The sequence below is a fragment of the Podarcis cretensis genome, assembly GCF_951804945.1.
Source record: "Podarcis cretensis genome assembly, chromosome: 1".
NCBI lineage: Eukaryota > Metazoa > Chordata > Lepidosauria > Squamata > Lacertidae > Podarcis > Podarcis cretensis.
The window spans coordinates 89,597,299-89,624,666 of NC_137170.1; the positions used below are offsets into that span (position 1 = coordinate 89,597,299).

Sequence of the window (27,368 nt, forward strand, 5' to 3'; positions counted from 1 at the left end):
TTGTTTAGATAAAGGTTGTGATCTGCCCAGACTATTGAGGTCTCATTCCTCTAAACAGTTCATTCAGCTACATTTTCCACTATTCTCTTGGCTTCAGACCCCCACCTGCAATATGGAAATAATACTGTGGGCTTATTTTACATGATGATTGTAAGGGGTGCTGAGATAGCCTATGTGAAGTGCTTCGAATGGGAGACAGTTAAGAGCCCCTGCCCCAGGACAGGCCTCAGACTGTGCTGGTTCTGTGAGCATGCTGAGGAAGCAAATCCGAGATCTGGACATGGCATGCCCGTGCCAACCTCCACTAATGCCCCACTAATATGCCCTCTTTTCCCCAACTCCTCTTCTTGCAGAATTATCTGCCATGCAGTTGCACTTCTGGTAAGTATTGTTTCACCAGCACACCTGCATCACCACCGATGAAACAGCATGGTCCACACAGGGTGGTCACGGCTGATGGTCACAAGGACAAGTGCACATTGGAGGTGGGGCTTCTTCTGCACTCCGCTGCCCCTGTCCACAGGTTGAGCTTTCACATTTTTGGAAGGGAACAGTGAGAGTCAAGTTCTTCCACAAATAAATACATATGAATAATAAAGTGGCCTCTGAGCTGACACTGAACAGGTTAAACTGAGGAATGAAGATATGAGAGAACTTGGCTTCAGCTTCACCTTCGCCCTAAGATGTTAACAGCTGAGAGTACAAAACTTAATTTCCTAAGCAGTTTTAGAGGCTGTTGTCTCATCAGTCTTGGCCCAAAGTATACTGTGATCCTCGAGAGTTTGGACAAGGCATGATGAAAAATAAATTGTATTTTAGATAAATGATATATCTTCTGGAATAAAGCTTACTCTTTGGGAACACACATAAACTGCATCCCTTTCACTCTTTTTGTGTGAAAAAAAGTCTGCTGTTGACAAGTTATTACCATCAGTAACATAATACAATGGTGTTAGTCATGCCCCAGCACAGTCAGAGGAACTGGCACACTTACTTCACACTTACAGAGGAGGCAGAGACAGTAGTCATCAAAGGATTTGTGAATTACTATTGAAACAAATGGAACAATGAACATTAATCATGAAGTCCTACTCAGGCTAACCCTCGGGCCTCCCTCCGTCTAACTCCCTCGACTCACTCTAACTGAATCTCATTCCTTCTCCCTCAGCTTCTCTCAGCTGATTTTGAATTGCCTAGAATGCTTCTGTCACTCTCCAGCAATTTCTCCCTCAACATTCTAAGAGCATGACACCAGCCCATCAAGAGGCTGGAAATCAAGCATTGCCCAAGTTGTATGGTAGGGGAATAGGTGTGGGAGTACAGTGGAGAACACAAGATTTTGATGCCAAGGCTGAGATAAACCTCCCCATTGCTTCACCTGGATCTGTCATCAGTGGAGCTGGCCATTCTAAGCTCACTTTGATATTTGCCAGTTGGACTGCAAGATGGGGAATTCCAAAATGTCACCTCTTATCAATGTAGGAGTCAGGCCACGAGAGGCACCAGGTTGCCAAATATCATCTGAGGTTTATCACAAGAACCCAGGACTCTTTTTTCTTTAGCAGAAAGCTCATTTAGGCACACCTTAAGCCAGGGGTGGGGATTTTTTTTTTTCTGCCTGTGGGTCACATTCTTTTCTGAGCAACCTTCCAAAAGCCGCTTGTTGGCAAGGCCAGAGGTAAAAAGTGTGAAGAATACCCAGGCAAGAAAAAGGCACCATCAGAGCTCAAGGACACATTCTGACCAGGCAAAAGCATTCAAGGAGGGTGAGGAGCAAGACTGGTGAGAGGTACGTACACTGGAGTTTTGGGTGTGTGTGGCTGTGGTGTCTCAAGGGGGATGCCCCTATCGTTATCAGAGAAATGCTGGAGGGTATGCAAATAGAAAGGCTTGGGAACAACAATGACATATTTGGCCCTCTAGTGTGAGCTTTAGTTTTATGTTGCTGAGTTACATAGGAAGTGACATAGGCTGAGGCTTCATTTCCTATTGCTTCTGCTCTGGTACACAAAACTCGAAATGCATGGCCTAGACCTAATGGGTTTCTAGAGTCCAGGCAGCATTGATCTGAATGGCTGAATTATAGAACAAGAGATGCAGAATTGATTTGGAGTGGTTTATGCAGACTGCTGTGTAAGTCTTAAAAGAATCTGTTGGAAAGTGACCATTCCATCACTGGTGAAAAGCAACAAAGCAGCTCCTCCAGGCTCAAATGATGTTGTGGTGTGAATGCCAGAGTTCAGCATGTCAAGAGGAGACAAGTACAATGGCTGAAAAGGATGCCCAGCAGTTTTTAGAATTTTTTCACCGTCACTTTTTGATCACATACAATATACTGTATTGACTTTGTCAATGTGGAGCTGAAAGGTCAGTTCATCTAGATCTGGAAGGGTGTACGGACTTGAAGCTTGAAGGACCAGTTGAGCCTAAATAGTCTAATTGGACATGAGATTATGGCTAGCATTTATGTCCTCTTTACAAAGACAAAAATAGTAAAATACATCCCTTCAGCAGCAGATAGATATACTGAAACCAAGGCACAAACTTTGATTCCATTTCTGTAAAGGGTCCCCCCTTCACATTTCAAGGTGAGACAAGAATAAACCCTACTCCCAAGAGCATTTGAGTCCACATGTATTTTTCTTTTGTTTGCTATTGATTACTCTGCAAACCTGTTTTGTCTTAGTCTTTCCCAGGCTCCACTCCTATTACTTTAATCTCTTCTAATTTTAGCTATACAAGACCACAGTGACCCAACTGTTTGATACTAAAATAGAGCAAGGAGTGTTCAAAGCTCAGGCCTTGCACTTCTGTTATGTGCTGAGGGAAATGGTGAGGTGTTTGGCAATGCATGCTGCAAAAGTCCTTAGTGGCAGACATGAAGGAGGAGGATGTTCAACTAAAATAGGCAGAGATTAAAATAAGGAGACTGGCTTCCAGGGTCAGGGTTCTTTTGAGCACTCTGATACAGACAATTTTCACATGGGAAACTTAAAGATAAGATTTGCTTAAAAATGGTTTCCAGCTAGTTTAGACAAGGGCATTGTTTAGAAAAAGTTGTGCATTAGATTTGGATAAATCCTGAATCCCGATGTGAAGCAGGATGCCTCACATGTATGTTCTGGGCTTGTCAGAGGGAAAGTGGGATCTGTTGAAGATGGGCATTAAACAAAACAGAAACCCTTGGAGTGCTCTGTGGCACCTCAGAGATCCACATTTTTTTTTAAAAAAAGATGCAGACATGTACTTGCTGAAAGTTAACGTCTCCAAAAGTACCATAATGCCAGGGTAGGAGATGGAGGAAGGGAGAACAGACACCACAGTGTGGAGAGAGAGCGTAGGAAGAGCTCCATTGTGACTGACAAGTCTAGTTTACAATCAGAAGGAATTATTTTGCCAGTGCTCTTCAATCCTTGTTCTTTGGGAATGGCGAGCAGCTTTTCCAGGGAAAAATGTATGTCTCTAAGTCTAAGGAAGACACCAGGGTGAGAAGGGGGAAAGAGAAGGAGTTCCTTTAATCTAATTTGTAGTCTAATTTGTAACGAGAAGGTATGATTTTTACCCAGAAAGCAAATTGCTTTCGGTTCTTCCTACAGGAAAATCATCTTGCATGATACCTAGCACAAAATCTATCAAGCTTCTATGTGTTTTGCTTTCGATTCTTCCTACAGGAAAATCAACTTGCATGGTACCTAGCACAAAATCTATCAAGCTTCTTGGAAATGTAGAGAGGCTGAGGGGACATTCTTTCACCTCTGGTGGACATGCCCTAAAGTGAAAGCCTTCTGGGAAATGATCTATAATGAACTAAAAAAGGTATTTAAATATACCTTTGTTAAGAAACCGGAGGCCTTCCTCTTGGGCATTGTCGGCCAGAAAGTGTTAAAGAAGGACAGAAGCTTCTTTATGTACGCGACAACAGCAGCAAGAATACTCATCGCAAAGTACTGGAAGACACAAGACTTGCCCACACTGGAAGAGTGGCAGACGCAATTGATAGACTATATGGAATTGGCTGAAATGACTGGCAGAATCCGAGACTTGGGAGAAGAAACAATGGAAGAGGACTGGAAGAAGTTTAAAGATTATTTACAAAAATATTATAAGTTGTATGAATGTTAAGTATTTGCACGATTTAGAAAACACCAGCTCCAGCAAATAGGCTTTGTAAAATAGAAAATTAAGTTATAAGTAAGAAAAGGTCAAAATTTAAGGCAATATTTTGTTTAATTTTAAGGTATGAGTAATTGATAAAAATTACTTTAAATTTAGAAGTATAATATGTGGAAAGTATAAAATAAGGTATGAAATAAGGTAATAATTTGCTGATATTCTGATTATAAATAATGCAGGGTAAGGAGATGCGAGGAAGTCCAGTTAGTTATATAAGAAAAGCTTTATTGAATGGTTGGTTATATTTTTCTCTTTTTTCTTTTTTTTTATGTATTTTGAAAATTTAATAAAATATTTATTTAAAAAAAACAATCTATCAAGCTTCTATGTGTGTTGTTCAGCAAGTTTATTACCCAGGGGCACCTCTCATGCCTATAATCCACAGAACGCCCTCTGCTGCTTGTAGAAAAACCACTGAGGCTGTTCTGAAATATAGCAGGTTTCAGATCCTCAGGTAGGGTGACCTTCCCTGCAAATTTCATCAAATTCTGGCAAAAAATAAAGAAGGTTAGAGAAGATTCTTATTTGGGAAAAGCAAACAGCACGTTATAGCAGTATCCAACACAAAACTCCCATATTTATTTGCTTTTAATTTCTCAAGCTTTATCTGCAATGAATGATACAATATGCCTGCAAATTTCAGCTACTTCTGTCGAACAACAAGATTTTTTCCCTCTCAATAGTGAAAGGTGGAATAGAGATGGCCCCAAAATTGTGATGCCCCCAAACCCAGACGAAGGCATCTTAAATCCTCCCACAGCAGACCTCAGTGAAGACTAGTAGCTTTCATGTCACCAGAACAGGGCATGAAGGCTGCGGGGAGGATGAGCAGAGAAGATAAAAGGAGAAATCAAAGAGAGAGGCTAGCTGGTAAGGAAGATACACTCCGTGCCTTGTTTCCAGTTTTTCTTATACAGGACTAGATTAACCATCAGGCTAAGCATACAATAGAGCAAAGTCTGCATTAATCTTGGGTAAAGAAAAGTGATGGTTGTTGTTGATGATGATGTCATCACTTTAGCTTACTTTGCTAAAGATCTCTCAGCGGCCTTTGACACCATCAACCATAACATCCTTCTGGACCGTCTAGAGTGGCTGGGAGCTGGGGGCACTGTTATACGGTGGTTCCATTCCTTTTTCGTGGGCCGTGTCCAGAAAGTGGTGGGGGGGGGATGAGTGTTCAGACCCCTGGGCTCTCACTTGTGGGGTGCCTCAGGGTTCCGTCCTCTCCCCCATGCTTTTTAATATCTATATGAAGCCGCTGGGAGAGATCATCAGGGGGTTTGGGCTGGGTGTTCATCAGTATGCAGATGACACCCAGCTCTACCTCTCCTTTGAATCAGAACCGGTGAAGGCGGTGAAGGTGCTGTGTGAGTGTCTGGAGGCTGTTGGAGGATGGATGGCGGCTAACAGATTGAGGTTGAATCCTGACAAGACAGAAGTACTGTTTTGGGGGGACAGGGGGCGGGTGGGTGTGGGGGATTCCCTGGTCCTGAATGGGGTAACTGTGCCCCTGAAGGACCAGATGCGCAGCCTGGGAGTCATTTTGGACTCACAGCTGTCCATGGAGGCACAGGTTAATTCTGTGTCCAGGGCAGCTGTCTACCAGCTCCACCTGGTACGCAGGCTAAGACCCTACCTGCCTGCGGACTGTCTTGCCAGAGTGGTGCATGCTCTAGTTATCTCCCGCTTGGACTACTGCAATGCGCTCTACGTGGGGCTACCTTTGAAGGTGACCCGGAAACTGCAATTAATCCAGAATGCGGCAGCTAGACTGGTGACTGGGAGTGGCCGCCGGGACCACATAACACCGGTTTTGAGAGATCTGCATTGGCTCCCAGTACGTTTCCGAGCACAATTCAAAGTGTTGGTGCTGACCTTTAAAGCCCTAGACGGCCTCAGTCCTGTATACCTGAAGGAGCGTCTCCACCCCCATCGTTCTGCCCGGACACTGAGATCCAGCGCCGAGGGCCTTCTGGCGGTTCCCTCATTGCGAGAAGTAAGGTTACAGGGAACCAGGCAGATGGCCTTCTCGGTAGTGGCGCCTGCCCTGTGGAACGCCCTCCCAGCAGATGTCAAAGCAATAAACAACTATTTTACTTTTAAAAGACAACTGAAGGCAGGCCTCTCTAGGGAAGTTTTTAATGTTTGATGCTGTACTGTTTTTAATATTCAGTTGGAAGCCACCCAGAGTGGCTGGGGAAACCCAGTCAGATGGGCGGGGTATAAATAATAAAATATTATTATTATTATTATTATTATTATTATTATTATTATTATTATTATTATTTGCTGGGCTCCTTTAAAATTCCTGGTGCTCTAGAAAGTGGCTTTATCATATGGCATGAGGTCAGCAGCGGCTTTGCATTCCCAGTTTTGTAAAAAATTGAAATGCTAATAGTGTCTGCACAGAACGTCTGTGTGCAATTGATCACGAGATGCCACTAGCGACTTGTGCAGATGATTAGCCATGGAAGTCCCCCCTAAGGCCACCATACCTCTAGCCCCAGTCCTATAGGAGTAACATTATAACTGTCCATAGAAGGACAAGGAGTTCTGCAGCTGGGAAAATGCCTGCTTGCCACTCTGCTGCTGTTGTTGTTTTAGGGTCTGGAAACTGCAGGAGAGGATGTGCCCTGCTTATGCTAGGCATGGCTCATTTTATTTTAAAGGACTCCAGGAACACTCATGTGTTGTAAAAGTGGAGCGGTTGCAAGGAAGGGCACATAGCTCAGTCGCAGAATTAGTGCTTTGCTTATATAAAGTATCAGTTTCAGTCCTTGGAATCTCCTGTTAAATGTTTATCAGGTTGCAGGGCAGAGGGGAGGAAAGAAGTCTGTCCGAGCCTGCAGAGAGCCAACGCCAGTTGGGAAAGAAAGACAATACAGGGCTAGATGAGTCAGTGGCCTGACTCAGTACAAAACAGCTCCTTTTATCATTTAGTTTCTGGAGAACTATAGAAGGGAGAGGAGATTCTCTTTTGTGATGCTATGATTTAATATACAACGGCTGGCAGTTGCAGCCAGTGGGGTGGTATACTGGGAAGTAATAAACCACCGAGTGGTGCCCAAGGGGGAGGGTAGCTAGATGCCTTTCCCTGTGGGTCACAGGGGATGGTCATGGGGCTACGAGTCAGCTGGCGCCAGCACAGTGCAAATGCCCAGCTGATGGCTTGCAATGACTCCCCACTGGCAGCAGCAGCAGCAGCTGCAAACCTGCACTATGATGACCAAGGATGTCCCAAGATAGTCCTCCCAACTCAAGGTGCTCAGCACAATCATAGAATTGTAGAGTTAGAAAGTACCGCCAGGGCTCATCTAGTTCAAACCCCTGCAATGCAGGAAACTCAGCTTAAGCATCCATGACAGGTGGACATCCAACCTCTGCTTAAAAGCCTCCATGACCCCAGTTAAACTTGCCAAAATATACCATTTGTCTGATAATAAATGTTGGAAATGTAAAGAACATGAAGGAACATTCTTTCACCTCTGGTGGACCTGCCCTAAAGTGAAGGCCTTCTGGGAAATGATATATAATGAGTTGAAAAAGGTATTTAAGTATACCTTCACTAAGAAACCAGAGGCCTTCCTTCTGGGTATTGTCGGCCAGAAGGTGCTAAAGAAGGACCAAACATTTTTTATGTATGCAACAACGGCAGCAAGGATACTCATCGCTACGAGCTGGAAAACTCAAGATCTACCCACACTGGAAGAGTGGCAGATGCAGCTGATGGATTATATGCAACTGGCCGAGATGACTGGTAGAATCCGAGACCTGGGAGAGGAGAGGGTTGAGGAAGACTGGAGGAAATTCAAGATTTATCTACAAAAATATTGTAATTTGGTTGAATGTTAAGAAGGATGCTAGATCATAAATAATTGCCCACCACTGAATTAGATCTGAATTTGACGATAAGTGAGATTAAGGAAAATACAAACTTTTTGGAGAATTGCTAGATTTTAATTAAATGAGCGGAGAAAAGATTGCAAACAAGTGGGTAATTTGCTTGGAAAAACTTTTTGTAACGATGCAAGTGCGAGCGGGAGACGCGAGGGAGTCCAAAGAAGTGACGAAATTATGTTATGATATAAGTAATGTTGTTTAATATTTATGCATTTGTATTCAAAAATTTTTAATAAATATGTATTAAAAAAAAAAAAGCCTCCAGTGAAGGAAACCTCCAATAACTTCCATCACCATTGCTGGGAATATTTTGTCTGAGTTGGCCTCTCCCAACTGTACCTAGGATTTTTGCAGTATGCAACTCTTGGAGGTTGTCAGAGTCTGAGAACCCCTGGGTGAAAGTAGTAAGAACATCTGCAACCATCCCCTTAGCACTGTTGTTGCAAGCGCAGATCTTGCTGTGCTTTGCTGGAAAGCATTTGGATGCCAGGGCCATCTCTGCAAAACATGCTTCCCAATCAAATCTGATTTTTATTTGATTTTATGATCTGCCATGTGCCTGCAAGCCAGGTGAAGTGCAGCTAGTTCATTATGAGTCCACCCCAGCATAATCTGGCTTTCATTGCCAGAGGCCTGACGGCAAGAAGACGGATGAGGCTTGAGAAGCTCTGCTATTGTCTCCTTTTTCTCTCTCTCCCCCCAAGACCTGATGGGAAAGTGACCTGATGTGCCCAGGAGGCAACATGGATCTGGCTGCTGGGGCAAAAGATGCATCTGGAAATTATTTGGTTGGGGTTTTTTAGTCCCTCTAACACTTCATGAATCTGTGAGTTGGGACAGTCCAATTCCCTTCATTGCTCCCTCCTCTCCCACCCCACTTGCCAGCCCCATCTCCTCACCTATAAGTGAGCATCCCTCCTGATCTTACCTTGTCCCTGGAAAAGCAAAGTGGGATTTCCATGGGTGCAGAAATGGACTGATTCTCCTTCACACCTACCTACCATCTTACCTTTAGAATTCATTATTCAGAAGAGTACAGAGCAGGATTCCCCACCATGAAATAGCATTGTTTCACAATTTGCAATAAGTCTAACAAACCATTTCAAAAACTAATGTTCAAAAGCTGGAGTATTTGTTTTTTTACATGCATTGAGCTTTGCCTGAATGTAGGAATGGGTGATCTGTAGTCCACCAGATATTGTTTAACTCCAACTCTTAGCCACTTCCAGCGTGGCCAATGCTCAGAGATTGTAGGAGGTGTAGCTCAACAACATCTGGAGGGCCACAGATCTTTAAACAATGGCTGGGATCCAAAGAGCTGCTGACAATCACAGAAAGGATTTGTGGTAGCCTAGCCCAGAGGAGTTTTGACTTTTCTTTCTTCAAACCCAAAAATAATGTGTCATGCAGCATGGGGTTTGACTGTCTGAGAAAAATAAGTTTAGCACACACCCCATGAGTTTACAAAATTAATTTTAGGGTTCTGTGGATCCTGGTCAAAGTCGTTTAAAAAAGCCCCAAACAACACTGTAATTGTTGCTTTGTTTTTACAAAATTACTTTCTTTTCCCCAAAAAAGCTTTTTAAAAAATCATGGTCATTTGCACATCACTATAAATTATTTACTTTATTTTTGTCTTTTGCATACAGTGGTACCTCAGGTTAAGAACTTAATTCATTCCGGAGGTCCGTTCTTAACCTGAAACTGTTCTTAACCTGAAGCACCACTTTAGCTAATGGGGCCTCCTGCTGCCGCTGCGCCGCCACCACGCAATTTCTGTTCTCATCCTGAAGCAAAGTTCTTAACCCAAGGTACTATTTCTGGGTTAGCGGAGTCTGTAACCTGAAGCGTCTATAACCTGAGGTACCACTGAGTTTCAATGGGGATGGTTTTTTGCTATACAAAATATGAAATATCTACTTTCAGAACCTTAAGAAATTGGCTCCAGTAGCAACAGAAATCTGTTTTCAACTTCCATGTAGTTGGCATGTGTGTTGGAAACAACAATAATGTCACTGATAGGCAGAATGCAAGGATATCTCCTGAAGAGGATAGGCTTGTACCCACATCCTAAATATGTCCATACTGGGGGCTGCATCTCTGCTTGCTCCACTCTACTTACCAGTCCCACATACCCCCTATCCCTCAACAACCCCCCCCCCCAAAGTCCCTTATCCCGTCTGGGCTCACCACCAATAACAACCCAGTGCTCCCCCTCTTGCTGCCACTGCTGTCACAGTACCCTGCCCCCATCCCAGTCCCAGTGCCACCAGAGCTATGAGGGAAGCTCTGCGGCAGTGTCGCATTTCATGAGCCATGACTGTTTCATTTAGTTACTATGATAATCTGCATCTTGGACTTCAAATGTTTTTCTAACAGCTGGTGGAGGCTTTGGTGGATGTGATAGTCTTGCAGCATGAAAATAGAGTTTATACCCCAGTATACTTGTTGCTCTCTTCTGTACTCTCCTGTCCAAGTTGAAATTGGTCTCCTGTAGCTATGTAAAATTTGGGAGAGAAGAGTGTTTTGCTAGGGCTGCCATATTTGAAGTAAAATGTCTGACACCTGCAAAGTTGTTGCTTTGGGGGGGGGCAAACATGGATCATTGAGCTTTTTGGGGGGAATCTACAGTGATTTTAAGCTTCTTGAGCTGTTTTCGCTGCTTTTTCCATCGCATTGACATACATCCGGGTTTTCCCTGACATTTTGCCGATTTGGCTAAATTCTCCCAGACGCCATTTTTTACACCCGAAAACCAGGACATGTCAGGAATTTTCCTGACGTATGGCAAGCCTAGTTTACCTTTCCTCCTACTGTCACTCACTATGTTCTGATATCTGAGATATTGCTTGGAGGGGAGGTGCTTTTGTGGAGCACCACCACCTCTGTGCTCCTTTAGAATCCTAATGCGAGCTAAATGGGAAGTTGTTGCATAAGGCAACACAGGCCAGTGCGTGCTCACATTACTAATTTAGCACTTAATGCTTAGTTGAACTGAACTTTGCTCTGAACAAACTTTAGCATGATACGCAGCAGGAAATTCACCCTAAACCTTGGCATTCAGTTGGATACCGTGCACTGATAGATGCCAGAAGCTGCAACCTGAACTCACCTGGGAGCCCTCCTAGTCTTGACCTGAATAGCTGTAACTAAGACCTGATTTACTTTTGACACAGTGGAATCCTTACAAGATGACTTTATCTTGTCAATTTCTCATGCTGACAGCTGGTATTTACTATGTCTGTGAGCCTGCTAGTCCTCACGCTTTTTTAATGACATGGTGTACATATCAGCTGTCCCCCATGTAGGAAGTGCATGCATCAGAAATATCTGCCATGTGAAACTGATGGAAAATATCACAGTGACTTGACCGTATCGAAAAGGAGCATGTGGATTCATGCCGGAGTCTACAAGCTGCTAATACTGACTTTGCTCCTCTAAATCCCTCAATCACCCAAAAGCTCTCTTAAATCACTCCACCCTTGCTATTCCTTACATTTGGAATCCTGTTCCTGAAAACATTGGTGGTGGCTACCCTCTCTTCATTCAGGACCAGAGGTGACAACTTGAAAGCTTAGACTGAATTTCATGCAGCCATTGATACCATTGCATGTGGGTGGCATGGGAAAAATAGGGTGAAGAGGGGCAAAGGGCTGACAGAAAGAGAAAAGGGAATGGTCCCACTTACCTTTAACTTTGATCTACCCCACTTTCCTCTCTGCTCCCCCCACGATGAATTACTCCTGAAACAATCCAGCCCTTTCCCCACTCAAGACTAGTCTTTTTCTCAAAAGCCTGAAGCATAAACCTTTATTTCTCAACCCCAAACAAACCCAAGCCAAAGTATGTTTTGCTGCGCTTGGTCAAACAAGGGATGGGGAAGAAATTTGATTCTGCTTGCATTTAAAGGCAAATTTCCCTAATCTGCATTTTCCAAAACTATGCACAAACCAAAAGACAGCCACTTTTCGGAATTCACACTTTTCTGAATTTTGCAGTGTAATTCTCCAACCAAGTAACGTGTACAAAATGCACAGGCTAGGGTAAATTGTGTATATATTAGTAAAAGTAAAGTAACATAGATAAATTATTTTTTTTGGGGGGGGGGATTGCTTTTTTAAATTGAGGGTATTAGGCAAAAGTGCACACAAAATGTGTATACTGAAATAAATTCCCATAGCTATGGTGATTGCTTTGCCCCTCTCACTGCCTGAGTACTCCAGGCACCAGAGCCCTGCTTTCATAGTTCCCATAGGCCCATCTTTCCCTTAGAATGCATTTTTTTCAACTCCACCTACCTGTCTCTGCACCACAAAATTATAGATCTTGGAGTGCATGGGGAAAACTAAATACATTTCTATTAATCCACATACTTTATTCCAATTGCATAATGTGGAGATATCGGAGTGTAGAAAGGTGGTCCTCCTAATTGTAGCTGGTCTTTTGAAGGCTCATATACACACCATGGATTAACTTCAGAATTGGTGTGCATAATCCCCATATGGACTTGCATACGCAAAACAAAAGCACTGCAAGTTTACCATGTTTATTGTGGTGGTTTTACTCACAGCCTTCTTTATCTTAATCAGATGGCTGCATTAGAGAGTTTTTTCCACAGTGTGGTTCTCCCTTACTATCTCTCTCAGTCTGTATGCATATATAATTGGTATGCCACATGCTGCATAAAATATATTACACCGGCATTTAGAATATAGCTGGAACATATTACAGTCCAGGGCCTCTGCCATGCTCTTTCAAATATATTATACAGGATGACACATAATATATTTTCAGCCCATTCTATTAATTTTAAAGTCTATGCTGTGGTGTCTCATATTTTAAACAGCAGGACAATGGGCCAGTTCTTTTCTTTGCATTCTTTTCTTCCTTTCATTTATTCTCTTTTTGGGGGTTGTTGTTTAAAAAAAATGTTTTATACTTTGTCAGATATATTTCTACCATGTGTGCAGTAAATTACATGAAATACATAAGAGGCATGTGGGTTAGGTCTGAGCTTTCAGGATCGCTCTGTGAAAAAGATCCCTTGAGTCAAACCTTGCTCCTTCCCATACCCCCATCACCTTTGTTTGTGAAAATTGTTTGCGCTTGACTTCCTTGAATTCAGCCAATAGGTCTCAGTGCTTGTAGAAATCATTCTTTTGGACCACTGTCCCTGAATTCTGCCCTCTCAGAGAGCTCCAATGCAAGTGACTGTGGATAGTGACTGCTGATGAGACAACAACAGCTACCAGTATGTTTGCTGCTACTGTTTTCCATCACAGCTTCCAAGCTGTTGTGCAAAAAAAGAAATGGAGATGTAGAGGCATTTTGTTAAACTATAGAGCTTGTTCCCACAGGAGGCAGTGATGGACAAATTGATGGAGGAGAAGGCTGCCAATGATTACGAGCTATGAGGGCCATGCTCTCCCTCCACAGCTTCTTCTGAATACCTTTTCTGGAGACCACAAGAGAGAGTGCTCTTGTGCTCAGGTCCTGCTTGAAAGTTTCCCACAGGTTGGCCCCTGTGAGAACAGGGTGCTAGGCTCTGATCCAGAAGGCTCTTCCTATGTTCTTACCTTGAGTTCAGTATACATGAATGGAAATAAAAAAGGTTGTACTAAGAGGCAACATTGTCTGGGATGGAGGCAGAGTGTGACTGTTTCTACTCTTTGGTCTCCATGGTTGGACACCTTTCTTCTTTCTTCATACTAGTCACAACAGAACATTATTCAACCATGATGCATGTGCTCTGGCAAGGTTCCAAGCTCACAGCTTCAGTGTTGACTTGTAGAGATGACTGTTGATTCTAACTCCAGCAGGGTAGATAAAAAGGGCAGGTCCCCTTCTGATCTCTGGGATGAGAAGAATTTCATGTCAGTGTAGTCTTTATAAGTAGGAGGGTGGGGATAGTGTTAATAGCCTTGAATCTATGTCCTGATCACTGGGATTACTATTGCCACACACCTCCACTGGCTTGCTTAGACGCTCTGTAGTCACACCCCGATGACGGTACTGGTTTATTTAGGCCAGTATGATGGCTGGTATGCTGAAATGGGACACTCAAATCATGTCAGGCTTGGGAAACCCAGTTCAAGTGAGATCATCCATGGAACTCACTGGGTGGTCCTGGGCAGTCACTATTTCTCAACCTCAGTCAGAAGACTATAGAGAGGACACATGATGTAAGACTTCTAATTGTGCGCTGAAGAGTGCCAGAGAAATGACTAATTTGTTATGCTTCTGACCGTTGATTTTGCATGCATATAACATTTCTCTGTCTTTTCAAAGAAGACATGCACAGTGGGATTCACCTGTATAATATTAAAGATAGATAGCCCAGATACTCAAAGAAAGAAGATCTACTTTTGTGCTAGAGCAAGCGTGGGGGGCCTTTAGTGACCAGAATCCCCCATTTAATTAGGCTGGGAGCTGCCTAAAATCAAAGTGAGGAGTGTAGGTTGTCCACCAGGGTGACCATGTGTTCTGCTTTACAGAGCACAATCCTCTGCTTGAAAGTGCCCTCTGTTTCAAGGGGCTGTCTAGTCCATGCCTCATTTAAAGATCAAGAAAACTTAAATGCAGGAGCAGGGGCCCTTACCCATCAATTATTTGCACCTGGACTGAGCAGGCACAAAGCTTCCCCCACCCCGGTGGTGAGATGCATTGTATTTCTGTTTAAATACCAGCAATTATTTCTACAGTTGCAGTTATACATTTAAATTGAACTGTGCAAATTTTATGCAGCTCTCTGTCTTCCTTTGTCATATCTCTTGGTGATGCATTTCCTTTTTCAAAGATGTGATATTTAGGCAGCCAAAGCCAGCTTGTGTGCTAGAGGTTTCAACAACTTCCTAGCATGCCAGCCAGACACTTAGGAGTCCATCACAAAAGGCTTCTACTCTGTGGGTTGCAGTCTCTGGCTATGTTGAGAATCTATGCAGTGAGGTGCTCAGCAGGTCCTGGAGCCATTGACCCTTCTTGTCCAGTGTTCTGTTCTCATTGGCCAAGCAGAGGCCTATGGGGAACCCCCAAGCAGGACCTGAGTGCAAAAGCACTGTCCCCACTCCCAGCAACTGGTGTTCAGAGGCAAGGACAGAGCTGTTGTATAGCCACTGATGGTCTTATCCACATTCCATTAGTATGTAAGAATGATGGCATTTATCCTGATGATGTTACACACACACACACACACACACACAATATTACATTTCACTGAATGTCTGAGATTTGGTAACAGTTGATACTCATAAAGGAATGTTGACAATCCCTGGTGGACAAATGTTATGAATGTCCACAGACTCAAAGATATCGCCTAAATGCCATCATCAGCATTCATTGGTGTATATCAGAAAAATTGGCCAGCATATACAGTATATCTAAACATTTTTGTTATACATCTGGGTTTGTCAGTATTCCCATGTGGGCATCAATTCAACATTCACCAAAAATTTTGGACATTCATTGTGTGACACAGCAAAGTGGAACAGATGGATGGGTTGGGAGTCTTTCCTGGCACACAATAAACAGTCATTCTTTTTATCCCTACTTCCTTGATTCCCTTAAATTCCAAAGCAACATTATTTTAAAATCAGAAGGCTGAGGTCATTCCATCCAAACCCCTGCGCCTAGCCCCAGCCAATCAAATTCTCTTCTGCATCTGGCTGCAGCTAGACCGCACCTATTAAGACTGCATTTGAATGAAATGTCTCTTTCAGAATATTGTTTTATCTCAGGCGGGGAGTGTCGCCACATTTTATAGGCACCCTCTCTGTCTGTCTCTCTCTCTCTCTCTTTTTTGCTAGACGAAATGGCAATGAAGCTGACAAATGACTTCCGCTCCTTGGCGGTAAGAGGGGCTACCACACAGCCCCCTCCCCAGAATTTGCATATCAAATGATGAGATCATGAGAACTTTTGTTGGTGTCATTCCCCCTCCCTGTTTTCTTAATTTTAAATCTGCCATCAGATAAAAGTGATTGTGGGTCCCCTTTGAGAAATGCTGCCCTTTGCTATATCATGCCAGGATAAGGCCAAAAAAAAAGGGGGTGGGGGAGGCGGGAGAGCTTTCTGATGTGGCGGGGGGTGGAGAGAAAGAGGTTTGGTGCTTTCTGAGATTTTTGGCAGGACAAGAGGAAAAGAAAGTAAGAAATCATTCTCCTATCCAGCCTCCTTGGTTGTGCTTTTGGGTGGTCTGCTGGAAACAGAGAAGCCCTTAACATACCTTTTCTCTTCACTCCCCCAACCTGCCAAGGGGTCGCATAGGGGACACTGTGTGAAGGGAAGGACCCTCAACAAGAAACCAGCTGTGTAGGAGACAGACAAGAAGGAGAGGAAGGGACCTCCCTTTAACCAGCTGACCTCTGCCTGAGCACAAGGGTAGGTAAGGAAGAGTCAACATTTGCTGCTCTCCATCAGGCCCTCCGTGTTTTCATCACAGTATTCTGGGGCCTAGGAATGGAGAAGACACCTTGGCAAAGGTCTGGCATAGTCATAAGACTCTGGATTTGGTTTTAATCATGTGGGCAATGACCAGCAGTCAGTGGAGGCTGGTCCCCATCAGGACAGGCAGAGAGGTCAGCAGGAGCCAAAGCAAATGTTGGCAGAATGAGAGCCAGTGAGAGGCAGAGCCTGCCCGTTTTTGTTTCATCACCATTATCTTCCCTCCTGAGTCCCACAAAGACAACATTGAGACTAAGGAGGATCAGAAAGAATAGATGACTGAGTGAGCCTCACCCGCTAGACTGCTTGTAAGTGAGGAGGTAGGCAGGTAGGGACTGGCTGAGGGCAGACTGAGCTTGATGGGGAACTACCCTCATGGACTAACTTCCACTGCCAATAGCAGCTGGTGCCCACTGGGATGGGTAGGGCAGAAGGCTAGAAGACCAACAGTAACTGGAGCTAGAACCAATGACTGGTAGAGATACTAATGCTGGTTGTCTCCCCAGCCTCCATGGGAACTCTACTCCCTCCATGCACACACAGAGACACCAAATGTGTTGTGGTTAGGGTGGCCACATGTCATACTTCAGAGGACTGTTCCCTATTTAAGGGCTGTCAGAGGACAGTCCTCTCTTTGAATGTGTCCTCTTTTTCCCCTTTTCTTTTCTTTTCTTTTCTTCTTTTTCTTTTTTGAAGTGCTGTCTGGCCCAAGTCCAGTTTAATGGTCAAGAACCCTCAGGAGGAAGATCAGGATGGGGGGCTTGAAGTTGCCTATCAACAGTTAGTAGCACTGTGACAGAAAAACTGATCAGGCACACAGTTTCCCCCATGATGGTGAAATGTGCTGTATTTCAACAAATTAAGGTAAAGGTAAAGGTACCCCTGCCCGTACGGGCCAGTCTTGACAGACTCTGGGGTTGTGCGCCCATCTCACTTAAGAGGCCAGGGGCCAGCGCTGTCCGGAGACACTTCCAGGTCACGTGGCCAGCGTGACATCGCTGCTCTGGCGAGCCAGAGCCGCACACGGAAACGCCGTTTACCTTCCTGCTGGTAAGCGGTCCCTATTTATCTACTTGCACCAGGAGGTGCTTTCGACCTGCTAGGTTGGCAGGCGCTGGGACCGAGCAGCGGGAGCGCACCCCGCCGCAGGGATTCGAACCGCCGACCTTTCGATCGGCAAGTCCTAGGCGCTGAGGCTTTAACCCACAGTGCCACCTGCGTCCCCTTTTTCAACAAATTAGTCAGATGTAAATTATCATAAACACATGTAATGCAAATCTGTGTCTGCCTTTGCCCTCTTTTTTGGTGATGTATAAGTGGGCATGCTAGTAAGTTGGTTCAAGTAACTAGAAAGTGGTTTGTCTTCCTGTTATCTTTAGTGCTCATCTTGCAAACATTGGTCTGATTTCTATGGATGCCTCAGCCAAAGCACTTACCTTTCACCCTCGCAGGATGTATGGTCTACACCCTGCAGCCTATGAAAACCCACAATAATCTTGTCAGGGCAAATCTGCATGGCAGCATCATGGATTGCTTGTTCTGTGCCTTCTTAGCGGTAAACTACAGTAATGCAGTAAAGTGTTTCACGGTGCCCTGGTGCTTTGGTTTTGCTTCTTGCAGACACTCATTTTAAGGTGGGTGTTAATTAGATCAGAGAAGTTGTGGTGGATAAGAGAAGGGTGCTTAACTCTCCCTGCCTCTTATTTTTACACACTCTTGTTTACAAACCCTTTGGGTTTCACATGCATGTTTCCCCTTACAAACCAGGGAAGCAGGGAATATGGGAAAGCTGTAAAGGAAGTGATAAGTGTCCTTCCCCCACAGTTCCATTCTCTGAATTCCTCCCTCCTGGAGTGCTTTTGCTATTTTTTAAAAAGGTGTGGTAATCTATTGCTGTTCCCTTCATTTGGCCAGAAGCTGGTGATACAACACAGTCTTAACTCTCATGAGCTATCCCTCAGGATCCATGTTCTAGTATTGCTGCAGACTTAGGTCTTGGCATAAGGTTCTCATTGCATTTATTAAATCCTCCCCCTTCCCCCACCACCACTGCCTTCACCAGGTAGACATCTGGCTTCTTTGTGTAAGAACATAGATGCAAGAAAGGCTAATCCAGCTACTTGCATGATCCCTGTATATTCCAAACTCCAGATACACAATTATGCCAGGTTTTATTATTCCCCCATAGCTATCCCATTTTTTCAATATTATATTAGAAATGAGCTGCCAGCGAATGCAACAGAACTGCAGTGTTCTGGAATACAATAAATGAGGACTTGGAGGAATCTGCAAGCTGGAAGTGGTAAGATGAAAGTGTCCCTGCCCTGTGCATGGTGTAAATCTCTTCTCTTTTGTGTTACCCTCAGCTTTTGATACATCACATCTCAATGCCTGCTATTTCTCAGGGTTGCAGTCTATGGGGGCCACAGCAATTCAACTCGTGACTTCCTCAGCTGGACTTTCTCCTGGACTTGCCCTGTGATACAGAACAGAGGCAGCAGAAAATGTCTGGGCAAAAGAAAACATCTCTCCACTCACTCATACTGGAATGAGAATGCAATAGCCCACCAGCTATGTATCATGTATATCAAGCAATGCTTCCAGAATCCTTAGTTTTTAAAGCAATACTGAATACTGGCATACTGGATACATGGTATAGCCTCTCGATAAAATGAAGGTCCTTCAAAGGCTTTTGCAATTGAATCGCTGAAATGAATGACAGACAATAATAACTCACAAGTGAAAGATTCCTTACTGGAGCTGTAATAAGGAGATCCACATTACACAAATCAGCACTTAGATGGACATATCCAGTCTTTTTTGCTAACACTTCTCTTAGATCTTAGGCAGGCTTGAGACTCTAAGCAACCTTTCTTCTAGCTCTCATTTGAAATGGGAGTGAAGAAGGGCAATATGACTTTAGAGGGGGGAGGATTTTGCTTCTCCTGCTCCTTCCAGAATGAAGTTCTTGCTTGCAAAATGCAATGCATGAATACATCCAGAAATATACCAGTAGGCAAAACTCCCAAGTCATTGGATCCATCACATGGGCAGCAGCCCAACACGGTTGTCGTCAATTGACTGAGACACTGAGTTATGTTGAATCTAGGCTAATCTGACCAAGTATTCCACAGGAAAAGGATGTTTCCTGATTTCTGCTCTGAATTTCTGCCTCCTCGGAGGTAGAAGGGAATGGCACGTAGAGAATGCAGCCTCCCACACACCCGTCTCAAGTGAAATTATAAGCAACCACAACCCATCTAGCAAGCAGCTGGCTTCATGGACAGTGTCTGCCCCAAGTGAAATACATGGATGGGTTTCACTTAATAAATCACCGTATTTTTTGCACCATAACACTCACTTTTTTCCTCCTAAAAAGTAAGGGGAAATGTCTGTGCGTGTTATGGAGGGAATGCCTATGGGTGGCATGCCTACGGATTTTCCTCCTCTAAAAACTACGTGCGTGTTATGGTCGGGTGCGTGTTATAGAGCGAAAAATACGGTACCTCTCTTGATTCCAGCATGCCTAAATAGTAGGTGTTTTTGCCTGCATCTTCTAATGCAGGATAGGTCTGCCTCCCCCCCCCCCCGCCCCGCAGTTCTTCCCATGTTTTTCTTGGATTACATGTTATGCTTCTCTCACCCAGTAAACATTGGTCTGTTGATGCCTCCACACATTATTTAGTGGGAGAACTACAGCAAAGCATATGGAGAACAGGGAAGTTCACAGGAGAGCTGTGTTTCAGTGTGTGCACTGGAAGTGCAAATTTGGTAAATTTGCATTATAATGCAAACACATTTCTCCCACGTCCTTAGGCCGCTGTCACTACTTGCTGCTTCTCTAAAAGCAAAACTGGGCCCAGGAACAGTCCTGGGCTATGTGCCTCTTCAGATAGGAAAAGTGTCGCATTCTGTCTGAGGCTTGAAGATTCACTGCCTGTATGACCTTTGACTTCCTGGATTCAGCTTTAATTTGTTTGCTCTCATCCACTCAACCTCTGCCTCCAGATACTGGTGCATAAGGAGAGTCTGCTGGATCAGGCCAAGGGTCCCTCTAGTCCAGCATCCTCTTCTCACGGCAGCCAATCAGATGCCTGTGGAAAATCTGCAAGCAGGACCTAAGCAAAAGAGAACTCTTTCCTCCTGTGGATTCTGGCAACTGGTATTTAGAAGCATTAGGGCCTCTGACTGCGGAGGCAGAGCATAGCCATCACGGCTAGTTCAAGTGAGTTAAGGCACATTCAAGAAAGCTTTACAACTGAGCACCATCCATCAGAACCAGCTGTTTGTTGCACTTAAGTCTTCTGCCCTGAGGACCACTATTCTGCTTTGATCGTTTTTGTTTGTTTGTTTTGCAAGTGGCCATATTTTCCTATCTTAAAGCTACCACATCAAGGGGATGCTTCAGTGGCTTCCAAATTAAAATATAACTTCACTACCCGTTATGCACACAATCCAACAAAAAACATTTATATATCATTTAATTAATTATATATCATTTAATTAAGTGTGCACAGGTCAGAACTGTCCAAACAGGTGGGGATGGTGTGTGAGTGTCTTTGAATTTCAGTTTTCTACTGTGGCAACATATACTATTAAATGGTCAAGCTGCTGTTGGTTCCCCTCCACACACCCTGCCCAGGGTAAAGTAGATCACTGCTTCAGTATATAATGGAAACTTCAAAGAAACCTCTGGCTCTTAAGCATTTTTCTGTTATTTTCATTGTGGTTTAGGGGACATTCTGAAAATGCAGACCACAGTTTAAGAACTACAATATAAAAAATATGGTCCCCAGCCTCAAGTAGCCTCCAGCAGTACACAGTGGTATACTTTCTATTTATCTATCCCTTTAGTGAGTTACCAAATAGCAATATAACTCTGCTGTAACTTTCATTCATTGGTCCCAACGCCCCTTGGTAACATTGCTAAAATATCCATTTCCATGATGTTCTGGTTTTGTCCAGCTCACTTAACAGCTGAGGAGTAAAAGGCAGAGAATGATGATCGGTGCAGAAACTGTCTGTGAAAAACTAATAAACATGGTTTATATAAGGGGTGGCCAACTCCTAAGAGGCTGCAATCTACTCACAGAGTTAAAAACTGGCAGTGATCTACCCCCTTTTGGGGGGGTTCAGGTCAAAGTTGTTGAACTTCTTTGGTGGGAGCCGGTGATCTACCAGTGATCTACCGCAGATGTCCAGTGATCTACTGGTAGATCACAATCTACCTGTTGGACGTGCCTGGTATATAAACAGGCACATTCATATGTCACAAAAAGCCAGGATTGCTGGTTTCTTGTGGCTTCTTATGCATGAGCAGCTTGATTACTGGTTCACACTTCCTGAACACTCCACCTTCGGTCTGTCCCTGATGTGAACAGAAGCAGCAAACCAGGAATCCACAATTTCACTTGACTTCCCATTATATCATGGTTTGTTGCTCCTTAATAGCTAAAATGGCTTGTGAGGCTTAAACCTTGGCATACGGATCCTGGCCTGTTGTGGGGATGGGGTGGGAATTCATGCTCCTGGAAACGAATGTAAAAGGAAGTCAAGCTGTGACATGGTTCATTTCTCCAACTCATGCCAGGAAAGGAGCAAAGCAGGAATGACTGTGGAGTATCAACCAGTATACAGCTCATTCAAAATAAAATATGATAAGCCAGTAGCCCAGGCTTATTGTAATATGGTGAACACAGACAACGAACATATCTCTGTTGCAATGAAAAGCCATAAACGGAGTGTGGAGGTTCAGAGACTTCAGATGGAGAAGCTTGACAGTATGGGGAAGACCATGTCTGATGGAGGAGTTGTGGGGGGTGGAGAGAAAAAGAGCCTCAAAAGGGGGTGTTGTGATCTTACAAGTAATATTATGGGTCAAATGTGATGGCTGTGGCTTGTCTATAGAATCATAGAATCATAGAGTTGGAAGAGACCACAAGGGCCATCGAGTCCAACCCCCTGCCAAGCAGGAAACACCATCAGAGCACTCCTGACATATGGTTGTCAAGCCTCTGCTTAAAGACCTCCAAAGAAGGAGACTCCACCACACTCCTTGGCAGCAAATTCCACTGTCGAACAGCTCTTACTGTCAGGAAAAGCATATGGCTGATTTCCATGAAGCTGAAGGTAATCTGTGTGAAGGGCTTTCTGAGAATATGAGCTAGATCACTGTTCTTCAGCCTTGTGTCCTCTAAAGCTGTTGGAACACAACTCACATCATCTCCAACCAGCTTAGTCAGGGATGATGGGAGCTGTAGTACAGGAACACCTCGGGAACAAAGGATGAAGAATGTCAAGATAGATGCTGGGATGGAAATAGGACCTTTCAACAGTGAGGAATCCGTGCTTGGCCCCTAGAATACTGTTGAGAAAGAAAGAAAGAAAGAAAGAGAGTTTCATTCCCATTGTAGAGAATTGGAGGTGAATGGGAACAGAGTTTTGGATTCAATAAATCATATTATGACCTAAATGGGGATATTTTGGTATTGCCTTAATGTGGATTTTGAATTTCTGTTCTCTCTTTTTTTTTTTTTAATAATATTTATTAAAGTTTCAAAAAAGTTACAAAAATCAGGAAAAAAGGGGAAAAAATACAAAAATACAAAATACAATAAAATAAAAACAATTAAAAACAAACCAACTTTTCCATATCTTGTCTTTCATTTACTAGTTTCCCTGACCTCCTCACACCTCCCTTTTTTGTATTCTAGTTCAATCGGTTATTTCAGCAAATCCTTTCCATTATGACTTTACATTCTCACCTAATCCATCTTTAAATACTCCTTTATAACATTACTACTAAAACCACATAACTTCATTCCAGCCTCCTTCTAACATTCCTTAATTTTACAATATTTCTGTAGATAGTCTTTAAATTTCTTCCAATCTTCTTCTACCGACTCTTCTCCCTGGTCTCGGATTCTGCCAGTCATTTCCGCCAGTTCCATATAGTCCATCACCTTCATCTGCCATTCTTCCCGGGTGGGTAGCTCTTGTGTCTTCCAATACTTTGCGATGAGTATTCTTGCTGCTGTTGTGGCGTACATAAAAAAAGTTCTATCCTTCTTTAACACCAATTGGCTGACCATGCCCAGGAGAAAGGCCTCTGGTTTTTTCAGGAAGGTATATTTAAATACCTTTTTCATTTCATTATAGATCATCTCCCAGAAAGCCTTAATCCTTGGGCACGTCCACCAAAGGTGAAAGAATGTACCTTCAGTCTCTTTACATTTCCAACATTTATCATCGGGCAAATGATATATTTTTGCGAGCTTGACTGGTGTCATGTACCACCTGTATATCATTTTCATAATATTTGAATTTCTGTTCTCAATGGTTCTAATATCTTGCTGGTGTTTGTGACTTCTCTTTTAAGTCCTGGGAACTACCAGACTGATGTGGAGGATGTGGGGGGAGAAGGAGCTGAGACTCCTTGTGCTGTGAATTTGGTGATTAAACATTCTGCGAAAAGATTAGACTGAATGAGCAGCCCACACTTTCCCTGTGGGAATTACATCGAGGAACTTTTTCCAGTGCTCACTTCATCTGGCATGTTTCGCTTTCCCATTTAATTGCCTTTGCGATACACTCATTTTGAAGTTCAGCCTATCCTGCCAATAAACAACCTCCACTGCAATTAAGTGGTGTGATAAAAAAATAAATTAAGGCAAAGAATGTGTGAGATTCAGGAACTGGGATGACCTTGGCTGCTGCCTCAGCAAGGTTTTCATTCATTCACGTTTCTCTTGTGTCCACTTTTCAAGTTGCAAGTTGAGCTTTAGACAGTGGGAAGATTTAGAGTGTTGTTAGGTAGTGAGCAAGGAAGAGGATCATGGGTTTGGAATGCAAACCCATTGAGGAAATGCTGGTGGAGCTGGATAGTCTTAGTTCTTTTCATATTGTGTATTTTCACATTTGTTAGTTTATTTCATGAGGCTGCAGACAGAGGTATCCACAGAAAGTTGAAAGGCATGACGAAACACAGACCTGCATTGCACAATCTTGTGCTACCATTCTTGCAGGAGCAAACGTGCTTGGCAGAGCTCCAGATTGCAATCCTGCCCCCCAAACACCTGAAAACATTCTGTGTCTTGGAACATTTGAAGCTCCTTTTCCAAGATTGTGTCCTAAGAGTGCTTCTTGTTAAATAACCTAGGCGAGCTATGGTAGCAATGCTAAATTTGCTGTTGGTCTAAGGGATTTGCAGCAAGCTGAATTGGTTGCAAAACCACAATAAAGCCCTGCCTTTTTTCTTTTTTCTTTTTAAAGGTATTTCGCGCATCCTTCCAAAAGAGAAAATATTTCCTAAGCAGTTATAGGGCACTGAATATCACCACCATCAGCTCCTTAATTTCCAAACTTGCTTAGTACAAAACAAGGGGAGGGGTTGGGTGCGGCCATGCAGCGCTGAGCCAAAGGGGAAAGCTGCCAATACTTTCTTATTCCCCTATTTGGAAATGGTCACTGTCTCTTATTGGTGGAGCAGCTGAACCAGAATATGGAGCAGCAGGTTGAAGTCTCCAGTTTGGCAGCTGGAGCAAGGCAGCCCACCCAAGAATAATGACATCAGAAATGGAAGCAGTGGTGACATCAGTGGTTGGTCAGTTGGGTGTGGGGGACTCTGGCTGATGATGAGCCCCTCTACTGGTGTGTGGGCCCCAGCAGATGTTCAGTCATACCAACCACTGACACCAGGCCTGCTGAAGAGCTAGGATGGTGTGGCCCAAGAAAAGAATTGTTGTGGTTGTTGTTTTACATCTCTTACTTTGCTGGATAGCAGGGTTGCAAATTTAAGCACTCACACTCACAGAGAAACCAAAACTTCCAACTGCAGATTAATTTTCTCCTCCTCATCACCCTGAAAGATAACTGGCAAGTATTTCCAATGGCATGCCAAGCAAAATTAGATCTGCAGTCATCTCACCCGGAAAAGCAAATTAAACCAATCATTTGAAAGCTGTGCCTTTCCTCCCAGTGTAATTGGCTGCAGCTATTTATAGGCACTGATATGGAAAGCAAATGGTGCTGTATTGGCAGAATGACCCTAGATCACTTAAAAAACCCCAGAATAATTAAAGACAGTCGCAACTTTTTTAAAAATCAGAGACAGGTTCTACTGTTTCAGGATAGCACTGCATAGGATGCAGGAATTTGGTCTTTTGTCTTGGTTTGTTACTTGCTACCCATTCTCAGACAAGTTTGAATGGTAGTTTCACATGCTGAAGATTTATTTGTCTCTTTTACATCTTAAATAAATTCCCAAATCACAGCCCAATACTGAAGATAGTGTCATGAGCTAAAGAAATATTAGAGGAACTTATATGACTGGTTGTTTGTTTGCATTTATTTATTTATTTATTTATTTATTTATTTATTTATACATACATACATACTCTGCTCGTCTGGCTGGGTTTCCCCAGCCACTCTGGGCAGCTCCAAACAGAATATTAAAAATAGAACCAAACATTAAGAACCTCCCTAAACAGGGCTGCCTTTAGATGTCTTCTAAAAGTCAGATAATTGTTTATTTCCTTGACATGGGAGGGTATTCCACAGGACGGGCGCTGCTACTGAGAAGGCCCTCTGCCTGGTTATTAAAGGTAAAGGTAAAGGTACCCCTGCCCGTACGGGCCAGTCTTGACAGACTCTGGGGTTGTGCGCCCATCTCACTTAAGAGGCCAGGGGCCAGCGCTGTCCGGAGACACTTCCGGGTCACGTGGCCAGCGTGACATCGCTGCTCTGGCCAGAGCCAGAGCCAGAGCTGCACACGGAAACGCCGTTTACCTTCCCGCTGGTAAGCGGTCCCTATTTATCTACTTGCACCCGGAGGTGCTTTCGAACTGCTAGGTTGGCAGGCGCTGGGACCGAGCAGCGGGAGCGCACCCCGCCGCAGGGATTCGAACCGCCGACCTTTCGATCGGCAAGCCCTAGGCGCTGAGGCTTTAACCCACAGCGCCACCTGCGTCCTTGCCTGGTTATTAGTGATTGTTTTTTACAGTTGCAACCTACAGTTAAAAACAAAACACACAGTATCACAATACAAATGTTAAAATGCATAACATTTATGCATTATCCATAGACAGACCTATGAAGGAAACTGAAAATACTCTTTAGGAGAGTTGTGGCTTTTGACCATCCTGCAATGTGTCACTCAGCCACTAGATGTCTCTGTTAGCTGATTGGAGTCCTGAAAAAGGATTTGGCCCCAAGAGAACAAATTGGACACGGTCAAAAGTAGAGTGGAAGTCTATCAAGCTATTTACTTTTAAAGCAACTGCATTTGGCCTAAGAATGACTTTAAACTCTAGATCCACATCAAAGCAAATGCAAGGGAACCACTGGCCCTAGGACTTCTTGAAGCAACCAAAAGGTCCTTCAGATGGTTTGGTGCATACTGACAGTTTGTGCCAGTGTAATGCCAAAAGCCATGGTGGTATTACACTAGTATTGAAAGAATACCCAAGTTATGGGTTATTGTTAATACAAATGTTGGCAAACTCCCTGCAGTAGGTAAAGGTAAAGGATCCCTGGACGGTTAAGTCCAGTCAAGGGCAACTATGGGGTTGTGGCACTCATCTCGCTTTCAGGCCGAGGAAGCTGGCTTTTGTCTGCAGACAGCTTTCTGGGTCATGTGGCCAGCATGACTAAACTGCTTCTGGCACAATGGAACACTGTGACAGAAACCAGAGTGCACAGAAACACCATATATTTTCCTGCCGCAGTGGTACCTTTTTATCTACTTGCACTGGCATGCTTTCGAACTGCTAGGTTGGCAGGAGCTGGGACAGAGCAAAGAGAGCTCACCCCATTGCGGGGATTCGAACTGCCAACCTTCTGATTGTCAAGCCCAA

At 43.8% G+C, this 27,368-nt stretch overlaps 1 long non-coding RNA gene across 1 annotated transcript in view; it reads left to right on the forward strand.

Moving 5' to 3' along the window:
- Positions 1-1,686: 1,686 nt before the first annotated feature.
- Positions 1,687-27,368, forward strand: part of LOC307212495 — a 31,865-nt gene continuing 6,183 nt past the window's right edge. The window contains exons 1-2 of the long non-coding RNA XR_013837018.1: positions 1,687-1,789; positions 18,732-18,817. This is a non-coding gene — a long non-coding RNA (uncharacterized lncRNA). The remainder of the gene's footprint in view (positions 1,790-18,731; positions 18,818-27,368) is intronic.